The 25,860-nt window shown below is 31.3% G+C and overlaps 2 protein-coding genes across 5 annotated transcripts in view; one reads left to right on the top strand and one right to left on the bottom strand.

Moving 5' to 3' along the window:
- Positions 1-25,860, bottom strand: part of LOC117172922 (N-alpha-acetyltransferase 15, NatA auxiliary subunit) — a 171,089-nt gene that overhangs the window by 113,161 nt on the left and 32,068 nt on the right. The window lies entirely within an intron of this gene.
- Positions 5,309-25,860, top strand: part of LOC117172921 — a 28,040-nt gene continuing 7,488 nt past the window's right edge. Inside the window, exon 1 of one of the 3 annotated variants that reach the window (XM_033361216.1) lies at positions 5,309-5,409. The gene's annotated coding sequence lies outside the window, so the exon portion shown is untranslated. Of the gene's footprint in view, positions 5,410-10,719; positions 11,179-25,860 lie in introns of those variants that run through there. The other 2 variants (XM_033361215.1, XM_033361217.1) reach the window with 2 other exon arrangements.

Here is a 25,860-nt window from a genome sequence, read left to right as displayed (position 1 = left end):
AAAGGTTATGGCCTCCGTATTTTGGGATGCACATGGCATAATATTCGTGGACTATCTTGAAAAAGGTAAAACCATAACCGGAGCATACTATTCATCATCATTATTGGACTCAAATGAGGAGCTCATAGCTGAAACTGAGGCGTATTTTTGAGACCTTCCGATCGAGTACTTTTCGGACGGTATCAAAAAGTTAGAAAATCGTTGGACTCGCTGTATTGACCTAAAAGGAGAGTATGTTGAAAAATAAAACCAACTTTGGCCAAAAAAAGGTCTCCGTGTTTCATTTTTCAGGGACTTATCAGACTGCCTAGTATGCATTTGATGATTTCGTCAAATGTACAATTCACTGGAATTTTAATTCTAATTCATAATCAAATACATTCGATACTTACGGGGGTTTGAATAATTTTAATAATAACGATTCAAATCATCACTGCAAACTGTCAGGATGTAAACAGTTTACATTTGAACATAGTAAATAGTCGGAGGAGTGGGGTCCCCTCATGTATTCTCACTATTGAGGGCGGACCTGTGCTAAATATTCGCAGTACTGCGACTCGAGCGTAATGGAAAACGTTTATCGATATCCTCAATTTAGATTCTATCAAGAAAAATGTGGACCTACATCAATTTCTTTCTAGAAATTAGCACAGTCAATCGCGCGCTATGCGCAGATGTAGCCTTTCGGTTTAAGGAGAAAAATCATTTTTTGAAACAAACAGAAATTTTTGAATAACTATTTATTATTCAGGGTTTTTTGTTCATTTGTTTTTAAGGTTATATGAATATAATTTCCCTACGATTCTTGAGAAAATTCAAACAGATTTTCGAAGATTCAAATGTAAAATTAAAATTTCAACAAAAAAATCCATTTTCATGCAAACAGTTGCATTTTCATAAAAAATATGAATTATCAACGAAAAGTATTTTAACCAAAATAGATTTATTAAAAACTCAAAAATAATTTTCTTTCTTCTCCTCTTTTTAAACATCTTCCCCAGAGTTAAATAATTACTGAAATCTTCTCCAGATTAAATTATTTTCAAATCTTTTGAATACTTCGAAATAATTTTTGAAATAATTTAAGTCTCACTAAAAATTTTTTAAATCCTGAAAAATTAAAAAAATTGTCTTGAAATGTTTCAGTTTTTTGAAATCTTCAAGTCTTACTACGATTATTTTTTAAATAAAACCTAACTCATGTGAAAAATAACAAATCTTGCCGGCGTTTCGTGAACATTGCAGTTAACTTTTTTAACTTTTCATTATAACAAATCATCGTGAAATCATTAAATCTATTATTACAACCAAAATAATTAACAAAAAATCCGGAAATCTTATTTTCGGTACCAGTGAGTTTTTGGTTACCTGTACCGAAAATATACAAAAAATATACTTCGTTAATTAAGATATTCTCAATTTTTTTCCATAGTTTCATTTTTCTTATATCTCTTTGAAAGTGTGTAAACCTTTTAAAATTACAGTGTGCTGGCATTATTTCTCCTATGGAACGTGGATACGTATACCGAAATGTCGGCACAAATAACCTGGAAATAGCTGGAAAAAAAGGGGCTATTTGTACAGAAATTTCTGCCCGAATAGCCGTTATTTTGGGTGCGTGTACACTCCTTTCTCAATATTAAAAATTATTTACATTTAAAATTTTTCCTTTTATCAATAATCTTTAAAAATATTTATAAATAAATTGAAGAGCCAAATGCAATAATCACCTTAGCGCTCGAACACGCGGAGAAGTATTGAGCGCGGAACAGATTTTGGAAATTGTTCAAAATTAGGTATTGGCAGTTAGTACTTGTAGATAATTTTATTGCGCATATTTTTTTATGGTAACCAAATTCGAAATTCTAAAATATATCTTCTTCAAGATCTTGGATGCATACATACAAACGAAAAAGTTGTGTTAGAAAGTTTCAAATTTTGACAACTTCCAATCAGAAAAATGTTCCTTAAGGATCCAACAAGTTTTTCCAAAAAGTTTGAGATATTTTGTCATTAGGGAAAAAAATTAGAGCGATGTGAAAATTATGGAAGGCGTGCTTCGCTCGACTCGGATCGTACGCCAAGCCACAGCGCTACGTTTTCGCGATCTGAAACTGTTTGAAAAAATTTGTTTGATTCCTAAGAAACATTTTTCTCACTGGAAGTTCTCAGAAATCGAAGAAAATATATTCAAAAATTCACTACATGGCCCTGCAAGGTTTCTTAAATTTCGAAAAATCTCTAACACTCTTAGAATATGTTTAAGAATGTTAAATAAAATTTTCAATAAAACATATCAATTCCCGGCAAAGAGTTTAGCCAAGACTTGGTGAACTAGTACTGGCGCAGTAGTGGGACAATTGCAGTTCAATTACTGTGCCAATACTGGCAAAAATCATGGATCAAAAAGCAAATGTGTGTGTGTTTGTGTGTGTGTCGGTTTGAAAATAAAAATCACACGCTTACAGTCTCGCATAAAATTGAAAAAATATAGTTCTTGCTTGAATGAGAGTTTTATGAAAATTAGCATAAATAATTTATGCATGTAACTTAGCATAAATAATTCGGCTAATATTATTTAATTTTTTTTTTAATGTTAGTAATATGTATGACATGCCTTTACAGTTTTTTAACTGGAGAATTGTAAGGGAATTATGGCTTGCTTCCGAATGCAAACTATATAAGCATATATTATACATAATACTAATTCGATTAATTTTAATAGATTTGTTTCCGATTTCTCAGATACTTGATTTTTCATTACTTAAAATAAATTTTAACTCAAATTAAAACTATATTTTTAATTCGCATTTATAATATAAAAAATCTGCCCGCTTCGCGGCCACATTCTCATCGCGCGCCTACTATCTGTCCAAAAAATATAGGCACCTTGATTTTTGTACAGATTTTCGAGAAAATCTCAGCAGAAAAAAATTCTAAAAATATAAGACAACATGCATGTTGAAGTTGAAGGTTTTTCCAATACCGATACAGAGTTTCAAAATGTTCAGATGATTAGCGATTATTTCCTGGCGAATGAATTTTGAAAAAGTGCCATAATCATATTATCATTTCCGAATACTCAACTTTGAATAGCTTTAAGTCACTGAAAATGAAAATTTTGAAACAAAATATATGGCTTCGTTGATTCTTTCTGTGCACAAGGGTGAAATTTAGATTCAAATAACATTATTTGTTAATAAGTTGTTAAAAAAACTCAGGGGGTGTCATCTCCGATAGTAAGGAACGTGCAGAGATGATCCCTGAAGCAAATTACACATTTTTGGCTTTTGACAGTGTTGTATGTATTTTCAACGAGCAAAAAGTTGCACTTGGATGTTTAAAAAATTATTTTCTTTTTGAAAAAATACAACAGACTTTACGATAATCGAGGCAACCGCATTTTCAGCAGGGCATTTTGCTGGCGCTATTTCTACGTGTGCAATACGACCTTCCCTCGTACTCAGGCTGTTTACACAGTCCTTAAATCCTGATGCAAAAAAAGGGATACAATTGCCTCGATTATCGTAAAGTCTTTTGTATTTTCCCCAGAAAAAAATAACTTTTGAAACATTCAAGTACAACTTTTTGTTAATTGAAAACACATGCAACACTTTCAGAAGCCAGAAATGTGTAATTTGCTTCAAGAATCATCTCTGTAGGTTTCTTAGTTTCGGAGATGACACCTCAATACGTTTTTGTTAACAACTTATTAACAAATTATTATTTTTCGCTCTAAATTTCACCATTTTATACAGAAAGGATCAGCAAAACTATTTTTTTCAGAATATTCATAATTCATTTTCAGTGACTTAGAGCTATTCAAAGTTAAGTATTCGGAAATGATAATATGATTATGGCACTTTTTCACCTTTCATTCGCTAGGAAATAATCGCTAATCGTCAGAAGATTTTGAAACTGTATCAGTATTGCCAAAACCTTCACCTGTGACACGCATATTGTCTCATATTTTTAGAATTTTTTTCTGCTGAAATTTTCATGAAAATCTGTACAAAAATCGAAGTGCCTATATTTTTTGGACAGATAGTAGGGCGCGCGAATGTTCGTTCTCGCGCTTCACACTCGATAGTATATTCATCTCGCGCTTCGAGCTCGGTATTTTTGCACACACTTTTTAAAACTAAAGGTCAAAGCATCGACAACAGCAATTTGGTGATTGTAAATTCTCTTTTGTTAAAGCTCTTTCGGCTTTAAAGAAAATACTCTCACCACGTATCTCGTGCTTCGAACTCAAGTTTACCCCTAAAATTGTATATCATTCCCATAAATGTATATTATTCTAATTCATAACATGCATTAGTATTGAAACTGACGTATTTTCATTGTCTTGTTTAAAAAATGCGCATTTTTTAAACAAAATTTTGTTATTCAACATTTTATTGCAACTTTAGTCGTTTTGCAATAAACTGAATTTGCTCATTTCCAATGTTATTTGTACGATTTCAACTTTACACATACGATGTAGGGCTTCAAAGATTTGAAGAAATTTCAAAATATTTTTTACAATACATTTTTAATTCACCGTGAATTATTATTGATCTATCCTAAATTCTTTTGAATTCTTCTAAATTCACTCCATTCTATTCATTCGATAGATTTTTAAAAAGTTTTTTGTCATTCATCTTGAAGTCTTTAAAACTCGCCCTAAATTCGTAGGTATTTGATCAAATTCGTTTGAATTCTCTTTAGATTTTTCCCAAATAATTTTTTTAAATATTATATTTATTTTTGAAGGTATTCTCTTAAAAGTATTCAAATTCTACGTTTTTCAATTTTTTAAGAATGGTTGGGCATCAGATTCCTTAGTTCAGAAAGTCTGATTTTAATACTTTAAATTATAATTTGTTTAGTTTTCATGTTTTCAATTTGAAAATATAAATGAGAAAAAAGCCTTTTTGGATACTCAGGAAAAAACTGGTAAATTAGTATATGCTAAAAGTTAAAGCAACGATCTGTCATATGAAAAAAATGGGCGAAGGAAATTTTATAGCTTATTCTGAGTCTTCACTCTTATTCAGAAAATCAGGTAAGTCTTTTGAGCAAAGTTGAGCTTTTTTTGATTCCAACTATTTTGTTAAATTAAGAATTAGAGCATTACTACAGAAAATGATAAAGAAATAGCTTCGTGAGACTATTTCTGATGATGTTGTAAGAAAGGTTGTGAACGTATGTTTTATTCCAGATACTACATGCAATCTCGGTCAAATGAAACGTAATAACAGTAGTGCATCCTATAAAATATTACTGGAGTTGCCTGCGGCGAATTGATAGTCGAGTGAACTGAACGTGTGTCTCTCCATAAAGCTAATAAAGTGAGGAAGACTTATAGAGAAATATCGATCTGATTTCTGACCGGAAATTAATTTTCTTATCTTTCAGTAGTTAGAGGTAAGGAAAAACTTTAAGATTTATAACTCCTGAAGGATAGTCTTCCCTGACCATCAATGTTTTAAGACTAGTAAAAAAATTAATGAGTTGTAACATTATACGTTTCAGGATATTAGGTTGTCTCGTCAATTTTAATCTTTTAATGTTTTTCACTCGAGTTCGAAAATCATTCTGTGTTTGGCCGGTTATTTAATTGTGGTTGGAAGGATCAGTAGTTTAATAAAAAATTATACAAAGTCAGGTTTCTATCACTTCAAATATGCTGCTTGCAATTCTGCAATTTAAGATATTGATATTTATACAATAGGCTATTACTAAGCAATTCAATTTTACAGTGGTGTCTTTTAATTGCAACATGAATCATAATTAGTTGAAAAGCTTTGAAGATGAAGGAAAAAATCGTATTGTGATTCAAATGAAATAACGTACATGTAAATTCCTCAATTCCATTATCTTTCCTTCATTAAAATAATAATTTTATCATTGACTTCGAAATCATACGAATGTTTTAATAAAAAATTCCTTCTTTGTTTGAATGGCGTAATAACGATTTTTCTCATTTTTTCATTAAAGAATTTTCTTTTAAAACATTTTGAATTTCAACAAAAAACTTATTAATGATTTGCGATAAAAATATGATCATAGAAAATTAGCCTGTAAAAATCTGTAAAAATGGCATATTTAGCTTTCTAATAGCTTATCTGGACGTTAAATTCAAGGTGCCCCTATAATCAATTTTTAATAATAATTAAATATAATCACTATAATCATTGTTCACATTGCGTAGTTTCAAATCGGGAAAACTGAAAATTGAACAGTATTAAATTGAACAATGTTGCAATTTAACAAACATTCCGAAAATAAATATGAAAAATTACAATTGAAGAGAATTAAAAACTAACATTTTACATTTCAAGTTTTTAGAAAGAAATGTAAAAATTGTTTCGATATCCAGATAATAGAAAATCGGAAAACCTACTTAAAGATAATTTATGTTAATTTATTATAATTTTGCGATGAAAATAAATTTTAAACCTGAAAATCTACAAACAACGCTGAGATTTTGGACCGAAGTTGGGAGGGGGGGGGGGGGGGGTGTCTCTCTTTTTATTGTAAATTCAAAGATTTAGGCCTAAAATAAACAAAAAAACAAGAAATAAACACACACACACATATATATATTCATTTATTTCATAAGCTAAATTATTTATCTGTGCATTTAGTTGAAAATTCAAAAATTGAACTGTTTTATTGGTGGTAAGTTTGACAGTGTATTTGAAAATGCCTAAAGTTTTATCAAATTAAACTCTTTGGACGGTTTATTTAGAAAATTTCAATGGATTTGAAAGGACTTTAAAGAAGATAATTTTCTTAAATTCTCCTTCGTAGCATTATCAGGACTCAGAAAATGTGACGTAATTGTGAACCAACTCTTAACATATGGAGCTCGCTATGCCCTTTAAATCAGTTTCGAAATGACTTTTAGAGGCGCCGGTCATGTACCCCGAGAATGGGGAAAACCAAATAGAAAATTCTAAAGTGTGAATATTTGATCTTTTTTTAAATTGTGTGTCGTTGTGCAGATAATATAAAATCCGGAAATCTACTTAAAGATAAGTAATATCTATCAATTTATTATAATTTTGCGATGAAAAAGAAATTTTAAGCCTAAAAACTACAAACAACGTTAAGATTTCGGACCGGGGGGGGGGGGGGGCTCTTTTTTATTAAAAATTCAAAGATTTAGGCCTCAAACAAACAAAAAAATACAAGAAATAATAATCAAGAGTGGTATTCATAGTGATTGGGTGATTTTTTCACTAAAAATTGATATGACTTCAAAAAAAAAAAATTATTCAGTGTCATTTTTATTGTTCACAACTGAATTATTCAAAATTATAGACCTTCAGGGCTGAATTTTAGAAAAGGAAACGATCAAAATGAAATAATTTAAAACCCATGAATATTCAAAATTGAACTTACTTTAAAATTGCACAATTTTGTAATTAAACTTATGAAATGAAAACGTTCTTTATCCTGAAATCGTTTACAAATGATTTGTTTTCGACTTGAATTAAAAACTTGTGAATTCAGGTAATAATTGTCAAATTGTACCTTATAATTTTAAGAATTCAAACATTTCAATTTTAATTACAAACTAAAACTTTAAATATTCTCAGTTAGAGGAATTGTCAATAGTTCAACTTTAGAGGCTTCCAATTTTAAGTAGTTTAATTTTGAACTATTTAAATTTAAACCTATATACCTTTTAACAAATTCTTAGTTTTTGAAGTCGTCCAGTATTTTCAATGACATAAACTAATCATTTAAGCCTCGACAGCGACAACGTTTGATTAACAAAAATCTATTTTCCTGGACTCTTTGTTTAAACTGTAAGAATATGTTGATATACTTTGTTATAGGACATAGTTTGTTCAATGAAATATGTATATACGATACAGAGCAGAAAATCGTCGTCATACTATGAATATAATTAAAAATAAAAATATGTTTGTTTTTTAACGTTATTTCTACCGAGGCTTCCATTAGTTAACTATTAGGGCGTTAGATTTGAAAAGAATTTATATTTACAATTAGGTAATGAATTATACATTTTTTAACTTACAATTTTTAAAATACTTTGGGCCTGAACAATTAGGTCATGGGAAAAAAATAGTTAGTTATGCTTTCAAGAAATGCAAGGTCTAAAATTAATATTATCACTTCTTACCAGTTTCAAAAATATGGTGAGTTTTTAGAGAATGATGGCTTATTTTTTAGGGAAAAGGATCTCTACAATTTGACCCAATTCATAATTTTGTAAATGTATCAATTATCAAACATAGTTATTAATTTACCATATTATTTTTAATTATTTTAGGTGAATTAGAATGAAGTCAAGTTTCAGAAAATCTTTTCCCCGAAAAATAGACTATCAGTCATTCCATGAAAAATAATGTATATTTTTCTCTTTTAAACGATAACATTAATAATCATATTTCAATTCTGGAAAATATAATTGAATATTTTTTCTCGGTACCTGTGTTCTCGTGCCCATAATACTTTCTTAAATTTCATTAATTATTTAGGATTTAGTGTTAAATATCTTCATTCAGAACGTTTTTAATAAAAAAATGTTCCAAGTCAAACCGCTTTTAATTTGAAATTGTCCAATCATTGGTGAATGCACACTACCGACAAAAAGTTGTGTACATTTCCTTTGACCATTTAAAAATACGTACTTCACTTCAAAGACAAATGTCTTTACAGAAACTGAATCTACATGTTTGTAAGTAGAATCATTTAAAATCTGAAGTTACACCTTATGAAAAAACTTCAGGTTAACGGCGAATCGCGGACTTTTTGGTCCCAGAAATTAATATTGCGCGAGTAAATATTGCATATGAATACTCAAAAGGTTAATTTTGCTGAAAAAAATTTAACTTTGAAACTAAATATTTTTTGACTTGTTGATTAAAATAATTTTAATATAATTTTTTATTTTAGCACCTTTATTTCGAAAAAATAAAGGCACGGTTCAAACCAAATTTTAGGAAGATTATTATTGATAAATTTCCATTAATAGGCCTTTCTCTCATCTATTTTAACTTAAATTTCGACAATCTGAACGAGACAACTGGAGCTGAAATTATTTTCAAAACATTTTGGGTGGACGTAAGAAACTTAAAAAGTACTTCAAAATATTCCTTTTGCGCGCTCTATTTACCAGTGTATGCACATTTTCAATTTTCTTCTTATTTTATTAGGAATCATTACGAAAGTGACAAGGAATTAATTCAGCAACGTGAAAATTATACGATGCACGTTTTGAAAAATTTAGCTTGTTATTTGTGAACACATACATAGGAATAAAGTTCATGATTTTTTATTTTATTTTTTGAGTTTAAAATTCCACTATTTTGGTAGAGAATTAAACTATTTGTCTGAAAATGAAGTTTTTTGTTAAAAATTTAACTACATTGAAGAAAAATGGTCTGTTTGGTTTCAAAATAAAAAAATGTTGGTTGAAAAATCAACTATTTTGTTGAATAGTTGTCTTCCTTTACATGAATTCACATTTTTTATTTAAAATTGAAATTTATTGGTTGGAATATCAACTATTACATTCTTCCTTGACAATTGATCTGTTTGGTTCAAAATTTAGCCACTTATGTAAGAGTTTAACTACTGTGTTAAACATTCTTTCTTTTTTTGTTAGCTTCATCACTTTAGTTGAAAATGAATCTTTTTGGTTAAAATCTCTTCTCTTTGGGTTCAAGAATCAACTATTGGATTAAAAATTCATCTATGCTTTTGAAAATGCAATATTTTTACTTAAAATATTAGGTATTTAAAGAATTTCTATTTAAATTTAATATTAGTATTTACATTAAATTGACTTAAAATATCCCCCCTCCCCCCTATTTTTATGAAAAATCTCCTTCCCCCGCTCAAAAATAGGTTGTAGGTCCAACCACTTGGGTCCGTAAAATATGCCGCTAATAATTTATTGGTGGCCAAAACTATTTTGCTTCTTGGTGTTACTACTCACTTTGTTGAAAATACAATGAGGGCAGTAGCACCCTGAAACCCAAGTAGTTGGGCCTACTACCTATTTTTTCCAGTGCCCTGTTTTTAGAGCATTTTGGCCGGTGAAGAATGCTACCTCTATAATGAAGTTTATTTATTTGCTACTAAAAAATTTAGTTATCTTTCCGGTTTAGTTTCCAAATAGAACCGTTGGCGATGTTTTCGCTGTCGAGGAAAATGAACAAAGATGAGATTAGGTAAAAAAAAAAGGGGGACGGTCTGTGATCCCTGTAGAATTATTCAAAAAAAGTATTATATCATGGAAATGGATAAAGCGGTCAGGACTTGCACGTCACAACTTTTTGACAAATACCCTATTCCTAATGCTCCTGACGTCGATTTTTGTAAACTCGCATACAAATAGTTTTCACCGATAATAATTGGCATACACCCTAAACCAGCAAATAAACAGAAAATTTCATTAATGGACTGCAATAGAAAATTTCAAGCACTCCTCGAAACTCGGCACTCATTAGCTACATTATTATATTTCCCCTGTTTTGCCCCACCCATCAAACACGGTGATACACATTTTTTCAACGTAAGGCGCCGTAAAAGAATGCAAAGTGAGCAGTGGGGAGTTCGGAGGCGTAGGAAGTAAAAGACAGACTCATACATGCGAGGGTGATGGAGACTGGTTATAAGTTGCGGTACCAGAGTAAGATGGAAAAGGCGATGGTTGGGTGGAAAGGAAAGGGGGAAGTGGGGCTTTTCAGGACCCGCGTCTCATTACAGCCACGAGGGTTTAACGGCAGTCAAAAGACAGACTGTTCGCGATACGCACGGTGTGCAGCCTGTTGGTTCCTTATCGCGGATTTCGCGATTTTTCACAGGCTCCGGGTCTTCTAAGAGTGGACCTGGCGCTCCGCCAATTAATACGGAGTATATAAAAACCATCCGGGAGTTGAGACGCGCATGGTCAGCGCTCGAAGTGCAGTGGGTGCATCGTGCATCACCAGTTGTGTCATGGGAGTGTCGAGGAATACATCGTCCTAAGACCGCAGGACCCAATCCTGCAGAGGATACTTAAAACAAATACGCACTTCTTTGATTTCCAAAAATAAGAGGGAAAACCTTCGACTTGGGGTCAATCCTCGGCAATTTTAGGGCAGATGCGACATTCATGTGCCTGATAGAGGACGACGATTAGACCACCGTGAGTCAATATTCAGAAAAAATGTTAAGTATAGTTTAATAACATTGACTGGAATGTTTTGAAGCTTACGTTTTGAATAAAGGTGAATTTTCAAGCACGTATTTCTATATTTGAATACTAATTTGTGTGAACATTTGCATTCATATACCCCAAAGCAACAATCTATATACAAATTTTGTTTATAATCATGAAATGTTCTCTGAAAAATAAACTGAATTGGAAAAAACAGTTAGTCGAAGGGAATGGCTGCGGTAACCAAGTTTCAGTGCGAGTAGATGGATTTTTTTAACAACTAGAGTTGCAAAGACACTTTCCGAGTGAATAACAATACATTTATTAAAATTAATAATTCGTTCATACAAACTTATTCTTAATTTTAAAGCTTAGCGTTCCACTCCTTCGTTCCCGGTCCTCCTTCCGACAAAAATTGATTTTTTTGCCCTAAATAGTAAATATAAATATTATGAAAAAAATTCAATACTTGAGAGATAAGGATTTAAAAATCTGTCAACCAAGATTTATGCCCTGCGTGATTAACCTGAGCTATTTTATGATGAAACTTAAAATAACAGGCTTTTATAAAATACCAACTTCGAAATTCTCTGAATTTTCCCTGGCCAATTTTAAAGTGTTTGAAACTCGAAAGTTCCAACTGAGATTATTATTTGAGAATTATTTGCTCATAATTTCCAACTTGTCAACATTAGGATTTTCCATTCATATCCTTATTGTTGGCTTTGTAGTTAAGATCAATGAATACCTCAAACTGTGTTAAATAAGAAATTATAAAAGTAACTTAATAGTTCAGCAAAAATGTAGCAATAAATTATCATTTAAAAAGTTCTTAAAATATCATGATATATTAGCTACTATGAAATTTATAATTTTTTACTTAACACAATTTGAGAATTTTCTTCAACTTAACACTATAATTATATGTATTGTAATGCCCAATATGGACAAATTCGACATTATAAGCGACTAAGTGGCAAATAATCTGATTTTTAAGTTTCTAGTTTCGAAAATTTTAATTATACTTCAAAATGAATTTATAAATATTTATAAATATTTATAATAATGAATTACACAGAAAAATCGATTTAAAAAAAAAGGCCGAATCGATTATTCTAAATTTGTTTTTAATTTGCTAGTAGGATATGAAAGAACTGTAATGAATAAAGAAATTCCATATGCAAACCTGAAATAACGAAAAAAAGTTTTCGAAATACAGTATAAGATTGGTATTTTATACTTGCATTGATTTTTATAGAATTAAAACGCGATTTATGAACATTAATTTTGAATAATATCAAACATTTCTTGCTTCTTTCTTTATGCAATTTATCAAATGATCTCTCATGCAAACTATGAATTTTCAAAATTGTCTTCAAGGAAAAACAATATTGTAACTTGGGACGCGTAGCCAATCAAATCACGCAACATCAAATTGTAATATATCCTTTTATAGACCGTGGGCTCACAACGTAAATGGGAACGTGATACGGATAAGGCCAATTTTCACATGAGATGTTCGTCTGATGATGAGGAACGTAAAAATGGGTGCCTGGCAGGTGTGAGTGGATGCGTTTACCTGTGGCGACTTGTCAAAGGTGCGAATTTTTGGCAGTTAACTAACGTGATTCGGATAAGGTTGAAAATTGGTGTACATGTAGGTGCTGACATTAGAAATAGCACCTTCGCATTGCCAGGCACTTACCTGGATGCAAAAGTGTTGCCAGGCGGCTTCGAAGTCGCCGGACATTCAGGTGAAATTTCTTGAAATTGATTTCACAGGAAAAAGTTTGAAACAAAAGTCGGCCCACTCCCAGGGATGCATATTTTCATTGGTATATCATTTTTTGATAAAATTGATATATTTGGAGAAAACATCGATTAAGGAAATACCATAACAATAAAAAGCCCTTTTTATTGACAACAAGTAATTTTATCGAAAATTATTAAAAGACAAAAGGTACTCTATTACAGGTATACTCCAAGATGAATAAGAAGTATTTGATCAAAATCTTAATATTTACCAAGTTATTCGCATGTTCCCTTCTTTTTCCCATTTTTTCTATCACCTGCTGTATCTTTAGCAATTTAAAAGAAGGTGTGCTCAAAATTAGTACACAAATAAAGTAAGTCTTGAGCAAAGAATTGGCGTCAGCCACTTTTAGTTAAAACAATAATTTATTCTGCTATAAATAATCATAATCAGTGTCACGTTCTCAGCTTCTGATTATCGTAGAAAGTTGTAATAAAGGTAAATATGATTATAAAAATTAAACAACAACATCGCTTTACTTTAAAATATCCATTATTTATTATTGTTAAAGTTTACGTTTTGTCGCCGAGATACGTTCGATCTTTATTACCGCGACGAATGTCAAGTTTCCCAGACCCAGCGTGGGTCATTGGCATAGGCATTACAAATTCTTCGTGGTGCATTTTTTTTTAATTCCTCATCATCAGACGAACATCTCATGTGAAAATTAGCCTTATCCGTATTACCTTCCCATTTACGTTGTGAGCCCACGGTCTATTATATTCTTATCAGCTTTTACAACTTTTTAAAGGTTTTTTAAATTTGAAAAATTATAAATACTCTTTTATTTTTGTTGGAAAATAGATTTTGGAAAAACGTCAACTTTATAAATAATACATTCTAAAGATTGTGAACTACTGCTAAAAAAGGTTTTTAAAAAAGTAATACCTAGTAATAGTATAATAGTAAAGAAACAGGTAATAATCACGTAAATCACGAAATGAACATTTTTAAATGTATCTAAAATATAAATGAGTCAAATGGTTGAATTTCCAAATAATAATCTCCAACAATTGTGAGTTATAAGGGTACTTTTTCTGAAAGAACCGAATGTGTCATAATTAAAGTAAGGCTATGAAAAAATGTAATGTACTGCATAAATAAATTTTTCAACATAATTATATTGTTCAAAATTTAAGTATAAAATAATATTTTAATAAAAAGTATATTTATAAAGATACATAATTCACATGAACTTAGGATGAGGTCCGACTATATTGGCGTTTTTCCACTCACGCATCGTCTTCTTTTTCCGCAAGTGGATAAAGAAATTTAGACCCAGACAAGTTGTCCTGGCTTTCAATGTACGACTTGATCTACTGATGCTTTCGAATTGAGCACTTTGCCTAATTGAGTCATGAGAGCATTGAACCTTTATAGGTCGTTAAATTCTTCTTCGGGCGATTTTGAAGTTATAGTGAATACATAAGTGAAGTAACTATTTGATTCTTTTTTCGATTTTTTCAAAATTGTATCTCAAGTCAAAGGTAACTTTCTCTAGAATTTTTTCAACCCATGTAGAAGATAGTTTTTTTTAAGAAACAAATTTTTTAAGTAATTTTGAAAAAATAATTAATAATCAAGTAGGTTCTACAAGTTGTATTAAAATATATTGCCCAATGATTGATATGACAATGATTAATGGACAAATCCGGGGAAAATTTTTCACAAATATCCAGACGAAATTTCGAAGATCTAGGAGTCATTTACTTCGGACGTTAATCAGAATTTTTGCATACATTCAAGTTTCCTTAAATTTTACCATTTTTGAATGCTTTAGGCACTAGGAAAAATTTTTTCCAATGAAAGAAAAATTATAACATGTTTCTTTGATTAAAGCTGGGGAAATTTCAGATTCGACATATTCAACCTTTTCCAAAAAAAGTGTGCATTTAAGTAATCCCCAGAAAGCTTGTTGAGAGTATGTTTGACAACAAATAAGTTGTTTTTATCCACATTTAAAGAAATTGAATCTAATTATAATTTATGTATCTAATTTTGTATTACTGTTCACTAGCAAAAACTGTAAATGAAAAAAAATGTCCATAAATTTTGAACCAACAGGAATTTTTTGTTTTGCAGCGGAAATTGGTTAAAGTCCTATTTTGAAAGCCAGTGGGTGCGGTCTGGGGTTCGGTGCATCACATAACATTTTTTTCACACAATATACAACTATTAAAATTCAATCAGAAAAAAAGTTCTTTGAGTCCATCATCTGCTCGTGTGGTCATGATTCGTCGTACTGGGCAACATGCTCATATTTACTCACTGAAACGGCATAGTGAAAGTCATATCGTGTTATCTCAGCGATACCTTTGTCGTGATGCCGGCAGAAGCCAGAATTAATCGGAAGTCGTAAGCTGTGATGTCAGTATTACACTCGTCAACAAAAAGAGCCTCGACGGTGAATTGCGTTAATTGGTCAATTGGCCGTGTCAAGTTTTTTTCTCGAGTTCTACTACTTTTAGTTTTTTTTATAAAACTTGAACTATCTGTTCGAATCGATCAAAGTTTGTTTAACAATATTGCGAGTCAGGAATCCACATACAACCTTAATACTCCCGATACTTAAATTAAATACATCGGAAGAAATTAAGAGGTCCGCTAAAAAATAAATTTCAACTATCGTTGAGACTCAATTGGATTATGTCGCTAGGGCGATTTTTGAATAAACTTTTTTTTGCTTGAAGGTTATTCTTTATATTTTCTTGGAAATAAGTTCAAAGTGATCCAAATTTTGTTGTTAAGAAGTCTGTGATTTGGTGTCCAAAAGAAGGTTTAGAACGTTGAGAAGCCTTGGGAAACCACAACAAGAATCCAAGTGTGGAAAATATCCCATAAACTAAAAAAAATGGAATGTTCTAGCCCTTATAATTCCTTCAAAAATAATTTTTAGAGAAAAATTTGTTTTAAAATATAAATCTAAATCTAAAAAAAATATTAGTACATTAAGTATTTCGTTATTAAGAATTATTAATATGAAGTATTTCGTAATCTCGATAAAACTAAATGCCTGACAAAATATCATAAAAAAGTGTATTTTTCAGGACGATGAACTTCTGACATATTAGGGACAGAACATTTTGTTCTGTCGATTTTCTGGAAATTAATGGTGCTTTAACTGAATATAACTACAACTTTCATATTCGATGCACGAGAAATAAATAAATTTGCAAAAACTTCAACTAAAAAAATTGGTAGACACATTGTTCACGAAAAAAAAAAATTTCTGAATGCTATAACTTCCAAATAAAAATAAAAAATGAAGTTTATTCTAAAATCTTAAAGAATTTAAAACATTTTTCTACTCAAAATTACAGTGGGGTATTGCGGAAATGAGAAAAGAAAAAAAACGGGGACACCCCTTTGCGTTGAAGTCACTTTTGACACAAACCGTGTAGAGGTTTCGATACCCACCATAACACTTTCACCCGATATCCCTCAAAAACGACATCACGATAAATAAGTAATACAGTATAAGTGTAATCATGACAGATTTGCACTTATAAAAATAAATGGAGAGATCGAAGAGACTCGGAAACTGCTCGTAAGATCATTAAAATAATAACTCTCCGATTTCCGCCTGTCATTGATCTTCGTTCCCCTGTTCGCAATCTCGTTAGTTTCCGAAGAGACTTGTGATTTCCGGTCGGTACAGAGATGGGAAATGGTGGGGTAAATTTCGAGCGTGCCTTGGTTATTTGCGACCTATGTCGTTTGTCACTAATAAGCGGGGTTCGCATGCACGGCAACCTGCGCCTGTTAGGTGTTACTTTCACTTTATCACGTATGAGCCTTCAAGAAGTAAAGGTAGTTTCAATTCTATTAGTACTGCCCGATCGGCACACTCTCAGGTGTGCTCTTATCTATTTTGTGACCGCTGCCAAGCGGCTCAATTCAAATCAAAATGCTAGTTGTCGAACAACTTGTTTCATGAAACGCAAGCAAGTGGAAAAATCTGATGAGATTCAGTGTGGCCTACGAATTTATTGCACAATATAAAGCATCCCTTTCTTCAATATATATTTATACTAATTTTTGCATTTTTCGCATGCTACTTATGCAAAATCAATAACATTGTTAAGTACAGTTCATTTGAAAGCGGGTAATCATGGAGTCTACCCGATGGATGATTTTTAATTTCCGAGGTTTTTCTAGTTAACTCTTGTTCCATTTTCAATATTTCAAGAGATTTCTAAACATTTAAATAGATTTCAAGAAATGCCTGGTCTGTAACGGGGAAGTTTGGAAATTAAAGCATAATTCTGATTTAAATCCTTTGCTTTTCATAAAGCAGAATTAAAATTATTTTTCAAAACTCCCGTTCCATGTAAAAGATATTCTGTTCCGATTCAGAATTATAATTATTTACAAATTTTTTTATTATTAATCAGAAATATTGTAAATTTCTTTTTCCAAATTTTGTAAGAGGTAAATTTCAAATTGTACCGAATTCTAAATTGAAGCATGGATTTTTAAATATTCCCTTCTTCTAAATCAGAATTCAAATTCTTTTTCAAAAGACCCGTTCCATGTGAAAAATTCCCTGTTTAAAGATGAAAATTATAATTCTTTAAGGATATTAAGTCTCAGAGTCCAAATTATAATTCTTTTCCGAAATTTCCTGTTCCAAGGTCAAAATTATAATTATTTACCGGAATTTCGTCCCAAGTCAGGATAATCGTGATTCTTTACGTCATTTTTTGCATATAGTTTTTTAATTATTCATGTATTACACACATACACTTCTTTACTAAAATTTCCTATTCCACACTCAAATATATAGTTTACTTAGATTCCCTGCCACAAAGTGAAAATATCTTTCTTTGCTGAAATTCCCTATCGAATTGCTTTTTGTTTCTTTTATTTATTCCCTGTCCTAACTCAAAATTATAAATCTTTTAGGAAATTTTATATGTCAATGTGGAAATTATAATTCGTTAATGAAATCCCCTGCCTCAACTAAAAATTATATTTCTTTTAGAACATTTATTTTTCAAAGTCAGAATTGTAATTCTTCCCGAAAATACATTATTGCAAGCCAAAATTAAGATTTTTTCACCAATTCCCCATTCTAACTCAGAATTAGATTAATAAAATACATTAAACCACTTTTAATTTCCACATTAGTACGTTCCCAAAAAATCTCAGTGACTGAATCATATTGCCGGTCATTTCTCGGTGTTCACGAATTTTCGAGTCAGGCAGACGCCCTGGGATTATTAAGAACTACTCTCTCTACTTTATTAAGTCACTTTCACTTTCAAAAGAGAAGATAAGGTAATAGAATTCGTTTATAAAAAAACCGATCGGATCTCTTTGATTGAATTATCAGAGCAATAATTAGATTCTTTTAGGACTGGTTACGTTGCATATTAAGTCGCAAAGTTATGCGACCTTGCCTCTGATTGAAATCGATTTGGAAACTCGTCTTTCTCGTTTCATCTCGAAATTCCAGGGAAATAACAATTGAGAGTTGCAAAGTCTCAATAGCATTTGTCAATCTATTGAAGATTATTAGTCCAATTGTTTCAGGAAGTCAAGAATTATGAATTGATATGTGAGGAAATCGAATTACAAGCTTACGGAATAGTAACCGCCTATTGCCTTTGCGCAATTTCTGTTTTGCATGCCAAGTTGAAAAATAAAAGAATAATAGGTGAAAGCAGTGCTTGACATCCCCAGTAATCACAAGGACTTATAGTCCATTATACTTGATTGCAACTAGCCATTCAAATGAAGACCAATTTTGTAACAAATTTTTTCTAAAAATTTACTTCCTGGGCCAACAAAATTTCTTCAAATCATGTAATCTAATCATGGCTCATTCTGAGATTCCCGTACGCGAATTCATTACCATTACAATTGTTCGCAACATTTATTTTTTAATTATAAAAAAAATGGTCGGCGTCAACGAATAAATGTGCGCTTGTTTAATTTTACTCATTCGTCGGATGTCTCATTGTTTGGAGAATTTAAAACGCAAATCGCTCTGATTCAAAGGGCAATAGTTATCAAGAGAACATTGATTGCTAGGTGCATTTCGCATTCAGTCCAATTAGTAACTCGCTCTTTCTCCGGGAACATACGCGACAATCTAGAAAATTGAAAGCGCCGGAAGGTTTACATAAAACGTCCTTAAAACAGGCACAGGATGTGCATACGAATCAACTTACAATTAGTCTGCTTTCCGGATTCTTCTTCTGCCTGATTGCACCTTATGATGAGTCGCTTTAAGAAAAATCGTGGCTCTAATTGCAGAAATAATTAGTTCTGAGTGCCTGAAGTCCGAATACGTTTTAATCAACATCAATCTCGCCTAACATTATTCCACCTTTATTTTAAAAGTCCAGACGGCAAGCATACTTTCTTTGTAAATTCTTGCAAAGGTTTTGATTTTCCCAATGATGTATGAAGTAAAGTCCCCAAAATTGGAAATTTTTCAAACATGGGAATTTAAAAAAAATATATTGGCATTCAAATTTCAGAAAAAAATCCGGTCATTTCCAGTTTTTTCCTCTCGAGTTTAAAAAAGTTATCCAGCTTATTTAAATTTTCTAATTTAAACCTTCAATACTAAAAAAAATTATGATCTAAAGTATTCTAGAAAGAATCGACAAAAAACGAATCAAACACAGAACGATATTCTAATTTTGAACCGTTTAAAATTAAAAATCAGGCAATCACAAAAGAAGAATTTTGAAGTCAAATGTTCGATATTATACAAAATCGAAATCATAAAAATTGAATAATTTCTATTTCGAGATTTCAGATACAGAAAATGTAAATAAAAGATTTTCAAACCGACTTTATAAAAAAATTTGTCAAATTAAACAAAAGTGCTGAACATTTAAATTGCCCAATTTTGAACGCTTTTTATTTAGAATTGTTCTTTCGAATTATAAGTAATTGCGAAATATTCCAATTTGAAAGTATCAAACAGAATTTTTTAAATATATAGCGTCTTCAATTTAAAATTAGCCATCTGCAGTTATTGTCCAATTCGTCCAGACAGCAAGTATACTTTCTTCGCAGTCTCGCAAATATCCGAAGGGAAATTTGGGGAAGCAGAAAGGAAAATTAGAAAAAAATGGTAGGAACATTTTCTCATTTAAAAATTTAAAAAAATTATTAGACATCCCCAAAACCTAATAATTTCACACTGATTGGTTTAAAACGGTATATGTAAACTATTAAGAATTCTTGTCACGTTTCTGGAAGAATCTGGAGCTGGAGAATTGTCCATGATTAAAGAAGAATAAAACCTTTGTGCGACCTTCACGTGCATCCTCGTCTCGGCCGACTGAGCAGTCATACCTGTTTTTAAGAACGATGACGGCTCGATTACTTAAAACCAAGCAACCAAATTGCAGACAAGCGTGAGAATTCAGGAGCAAAAAAGCACGGGGACCCGAGGAATGCGGATAAAAATAATTGCAGGAGGACTCTCAGAAGTAGCCGGTGACTCCTAAGACTTCGACGCCCTCCTAGATGATTCACTTTGTAGAACCAGAACCTGTTACTCTGATCGGTGGAGGCTCAATGCTCATGAATATGCGATCGACACGCTCTTTGCTTTTTACCGCGAATCGATTTTCCCAGACTCCAAATACGATTTTCTTAGTTTTTTTTAGTTTGCAGGCTCTTTTTTATATAATTCCCAGTTTTTAAAAATTCGAAAAGTAGAGCACTTATATCAATAGTCATTGGCCAAGGTTCAAATTTTTTCAGTTTTTTTTTCAGTTTTGCACGAAAGTTACTTACTAGGGAAATATTTTATAATATTTATGTTGTCGAAGTAAATGACTTGTCGATACGGAGATCAAATTAACAGGCCGGTGAGAATTGTGGCGTCTCAATCGTTAATAAACTAGAAAGGCCGCAATGCTTTAACCTATTTCTCAACGTTTCGTATCTGTCCCTGTTTACTACTTAATCCGCCGTTAATGAGAATCGAATGATAATCAACGATTATTTATAAAGTACAAATAATGTTAATTCCGAAGAGAATATTCGAGAAGTCGATTCCGCCGTAAAATAAATTACAGAAGCCCGACCATGAAATGATTCAAGGAGTATTGTTCAAGAAAACTGCGCATTATGAAACCTCAGCGATAAACTTCTGTTAACAAGTTTGCGCTAATGAAAGCAACACCTACAGTAAACCTCCGTAATCATCTTAGTAATCAAGACAAATATATACTTTTTTAACAGAGAGACGTAAGATAATGATAAAAGAAGCAATTCAGAAAGGTTAACTAACTTTTTCACAACAGAGAATTATAAAAATTAGGTACCAATTTATTTTTTAAAGGCATTAAGGAAAATATGTATCATATAATACATGTTCTGTACTATTTACTCGTTACGTCAAAAAATAGTCGAATTTGTGGCACAAAATTTGAACTGCAACGTATTGTTTTCTGGCTTTAAAAGTTAGGAGAAGTACACTCTTAAATAAATGGATATTTAAAGCATATTTTAATGTGTATTATAGCATTGAATAGGAAACGGTAAAGTAAAAGATTTCAAAAATGACTTTATTGTACGAGTAAGGCTTGTCTTGGAGAATCGGATGCAGAACTAGCATCAGAATGGAAGGAGAGAGAATGTTGTAACTACGGGGTTCACGGAAGGGAATCGGGATGAACGAGACGAGCAAATTATGCAAGTACAAGTTGCCTCGGTAGAGCAAGCCGGTCAATGCCAAGGTATTGAACTTCAAGATCCTTGCTCATCTTTAATTAAATACCAATATACGTAAAACAGCTAAAAATTCCTAAATCCAAAGAGAATTTTAATTTAAAATACTTTTTTATAAAAATTCGCAATACGCCATATATGAAAATTTCAACAAAAAAAGATTTACTATATTATTTTAGTGATGGCTAATTAGGTAAAGGTCCGGTTTTCTGCGAGAAGTTTGTCTTGAGGAATATTTTTAGCGTGACATATTGCAAGGATTTCGTTCCCTGATTGATTAGTGTTGCAATGAATAATGGCAGTACACAAAAACGAGGAGCATTTTTATTTTACCAGCATGGTTATTTCCTAAGTGACCGATAAAAAAACTATCGTAAAAAGCGAGATTACAGCGGGAAGTACGAAGGAACCTGATCTACAAAATCGTAAGTCCTAGCCCGGGGCAGAGAATGAATGTATCGCGCTTACAGCTGTTCCATGGTATGCAGTGTTGTATCGATTTAAGGATCTAACTCTATTGATTGGTCCATTACAAAAGAACCGGTTCGTACAATCAAATTTAGGAAAAATATATAATACTTCACGATCTTGACGCAACACGCCCAAATGAAAATGCCCCTTCGAGTCGGAAGTTAATTTAAATCCGTACTCCTTACGAGTTCACTAATACAATTATCAGAATAATTTACTATGTTCTTGGGAAATGTGAAAAAACATAATAAGCATAATTAAAAATAAATCACTTAAGAGCCTTCGAGAATGAAAAATCTGCGGTACGCACTATAAAGTAAAACTAGGCTCTCGTTAGACGTGTTAAAGTGACCGCGTAGAAATTAATGCTGTCTAGCGAGCGAGGCATGAAATAAGATGGAAAGTAACTGAAAGCGTAAAGGCAAATTGGATAACGGTAGATATGCGAAACGTAGACAGTGCATATCTAAAGAAAGATTGTTTTATAAGACATGATATACTGCAAGCGAAAAAAATTTGGTTGGAGATTCGAACACCGATTTTGTTTTCGACGATATTCTTGACCAGGGTGGCTGTTTTAATCGAAGAAAAAAATTCCCGGTCATTTCACGGTTTTTTCCCACTTCGCAAACATTTTTCACGGTCAATGAAATTTAACAAATCGAACTCTATTCTAAACATTTTTTCATTTAAAGGAATGTACAATAAACAAGAAATTAAATGTACACGTATGGAATGGAAGGTACTAACACTTTTCAATTGAAAAATTTGAAATTAAATGTAGATAAACTGCAAAATTTAGAAGTTTTATTAATTATAGAGTTCATAGATTCAGATTAAATTCCAAAAATATAAATCTACGTTAACATTTTCAATACTATAAATTAAAGAATCAAGCAATGAATTTTAAAAATTAAATTAAAAATTAAAAATAAAATTTGTTTAACTTAACAGTTTTGAAATTAGAAGTTATTTTCATTTGGAATAGTTTAAGCATCCTTCAAAAACATTTAAATTTTATTTCAAAATATTGAGAAATCTAAAAGTGCTTTTATATTTTTCCAAATGTAAAATCATTTTTGAAATTTTTTCGAAACGTTTAAATATATTTTTAAATGAATTTCATTTTTCCTACAACTTTTAGAAAATCTTGAAAATTAAAAAAAAAATCTTAAAATTTAATTTATAAATAACAGTAGGAACAATTATTATTTGTAGAAAAAAATAGAGTAATTTTAAGAAATATTTAGAATTTTTTAAAATATCAAAATTAATCTTAGAACATTAAATGATTTAAAATCATTTACAAAAAGTTTGTGACCCGAAAAAAATTGGGCTACTCGTACTGAAATTTATAGTGCAAATACCCCCAGCCGAATTTAAATCAAAATGCAGATTTTTGCAGATTTCAACCAAAAAATTTAGGAACTTTTTAAGAATTGTGAAAGGCTTAAAAAGAATAAAAACATTTTCTTAAGATTCTTAGGAAAATTGAAAATGATTTTTCATTTTGAAAAATTATTCTAACAGAAAATTTAAAAAGATTTTAAGAGATTTCCAAAATGATCAAAACAGAACCTGGGAGATTTGAAGGATTTTTTTAATTTGCAGTATTTTCCAAAAGTTGCAGGAAAAATTCGGTTAATTTTAAAATCTATTTGACAGTTTTAAACAAAAATGTTAACACACTTCTTTTCAATTACTTGAAGACATTCCAAATTTTTAATTAATTTTGAATATTTTCAAAACTACGAGATATCTCTTGAAATTACTTAAATTTTGCTTACAAATAAGTAGTGTTCAATTGCTATTTATACGTGAAAATTTAACAATTTAACTTACAAATTAAACATTTTTTAAACAGAACAATTCAAATTGTAACGTTAAAAGTTGAAAAGCTCTTCTAAATTCTACAGATTCAAAGCTTTCTATGTAAAACAATTCAGTATCAAAGTGTTTACTTTTACATCAATTTGTATTCAATTTACTCCACTTAAATGAACATTGAAATTTTTAATGGCTAAGAAAACTAATAAAAATAATTTATTTATTCAATTTTACATAAAAAATAATATAAAGGTAGACCTAAAACTTTGAATTAAAAATATTTTATTGATGTATCATTAAAATTGTTATTTAAAAATAAAATTATCGGAATAAATGATATTATATTAATCTCAATTCGTATTAAGAATTTCGAATTCAAACAGTTACAATCTGGAAACTCTCAAATTTTGAACGAATTTAAAATCGTTTTGTAAAATCAATTATTATTCAGTCTTTTTATACTTTAATTATTTACAAAACTGTTGAAATCAAACTTGGGAAATTTTTTCTTCTTAAAATTCGTAAAATTCCCGGTCAAGAAATAAATTCACTGTCATTTCCCGGTTTTTCCCAGTCTCCGAAAATTTCCGTTCATTTACCGGTCCAGTGGCCATCCTGTTAAATCAATGTCTAGGTTAACAAATTATTCTAGAAATCCTTCAAAACCAATTAATCATTTCCCTTTTTACCGCCTTTCACATTTCAATTTTTAATCCCCTTGAATTCTGACTCGTTAACTCCAGTGTACTTTTTCCGAACAAATAGCACTTTACAGGCTCTGAATAGAGTCGGGGTTGCATAATCGAACCAATCTGAACGAATGCGCCGATGAGAAGTAGGGAGACTCCGTCGGAGCGCCCGATGTACCTTGGGCGTATACCTTTCACCGTCTTTTATAAATCCCAATATACAGTGGCGACGCCTCTTTGTCGCAAGCGTGAGATACATTTAATGGTTCAAATCCAAGGCCGTGGCCCAGTCAATTAACGAGAGCGACAAAATGCGTGTCAGCGTAAAGCCCCATAAAAGACGATAAAGATCTGCGATTTTCGGTCTTGAGCCGAGAGGTCGTGCGGTCAAGGCGAGCATTACGAAAAGACCTGGAATCTAACAACCTAAACTAGGTTAGAGGCAATTACTGCTGTGCAATATGATCCCAATTTCAAAATATCGTAAGATTTCGTGACGCAATTATTTATTTTGTTCGACTGCTTTCCTCCCGGTGGAAACTTCCGCCCCCACATCAATAGGAACTCGGAGTATTGCTAAAGATTAAAGACCAGCGCCTAAGAAGTTAAATGAAAATTACATTAATTTTAAATTTCTCTACATACGTAGCCCCAGTAGCGTAGAAATCACAGCCCCTAGAATTACAAATTTTCCGAATCTTTTGCACAAGACTAAAGAAATTGGAAAGAGTTAGAACAGTTCATAAAATAATCTTTTTCTGTATATAGAAAAAAATAATGAACATCTCTGGCATCTGAAAATGTTAAAAAAATTACATAAAAGTGGCCTACTCAAGGAAGTTTTAAGAAAAATGTTTTCCCGTGTATATAATTTAAAATCAAATTTCTGTTCATGCCATGTGCATTGGCGTGGCTTGTTGTTCATACACCATTGCATCACATTTCGAGAACCGGTTACAATGTTTTTTTTTCGAAGCCCCTCAAGAAATGTTATATGCGACAGCAAGAATCGATGCCGTTACGATTTTCGAACACAATGCCACCTGTTCTGCTATTCATTCTTAATTTAGCACACAAAAATACATTCCACATCAATTGAAACACAAATGAGAATGATAAAATAACGGGCTAGAATTTTTTCCATCCAGTTACTACAACCCAGAAATTGGAGAATTGTTTTCAATTGGCAT

Source organism: Belonocnema kinseyi, chromosome 5 (assembly GCF_010883055.1).
Source record: "Belonocnema kinseyi isolate 2016_QV_RU_SX_M_011 chromosome 5, B_treatae_v1, whole genome shotgun sequence".
In the NCBI taxonomy this organism is placed as follows: Eukaryota; Metazoa; Arthropoda; class Insecta; order Hymenoptera; family Cynipidae; genus Belonocnema; species Belonocnema kinseyi.
Note: the sequence above shows the minus strand (reverse complement) of the source record. Positions and strands in the feature narration are given on the sequence as shown.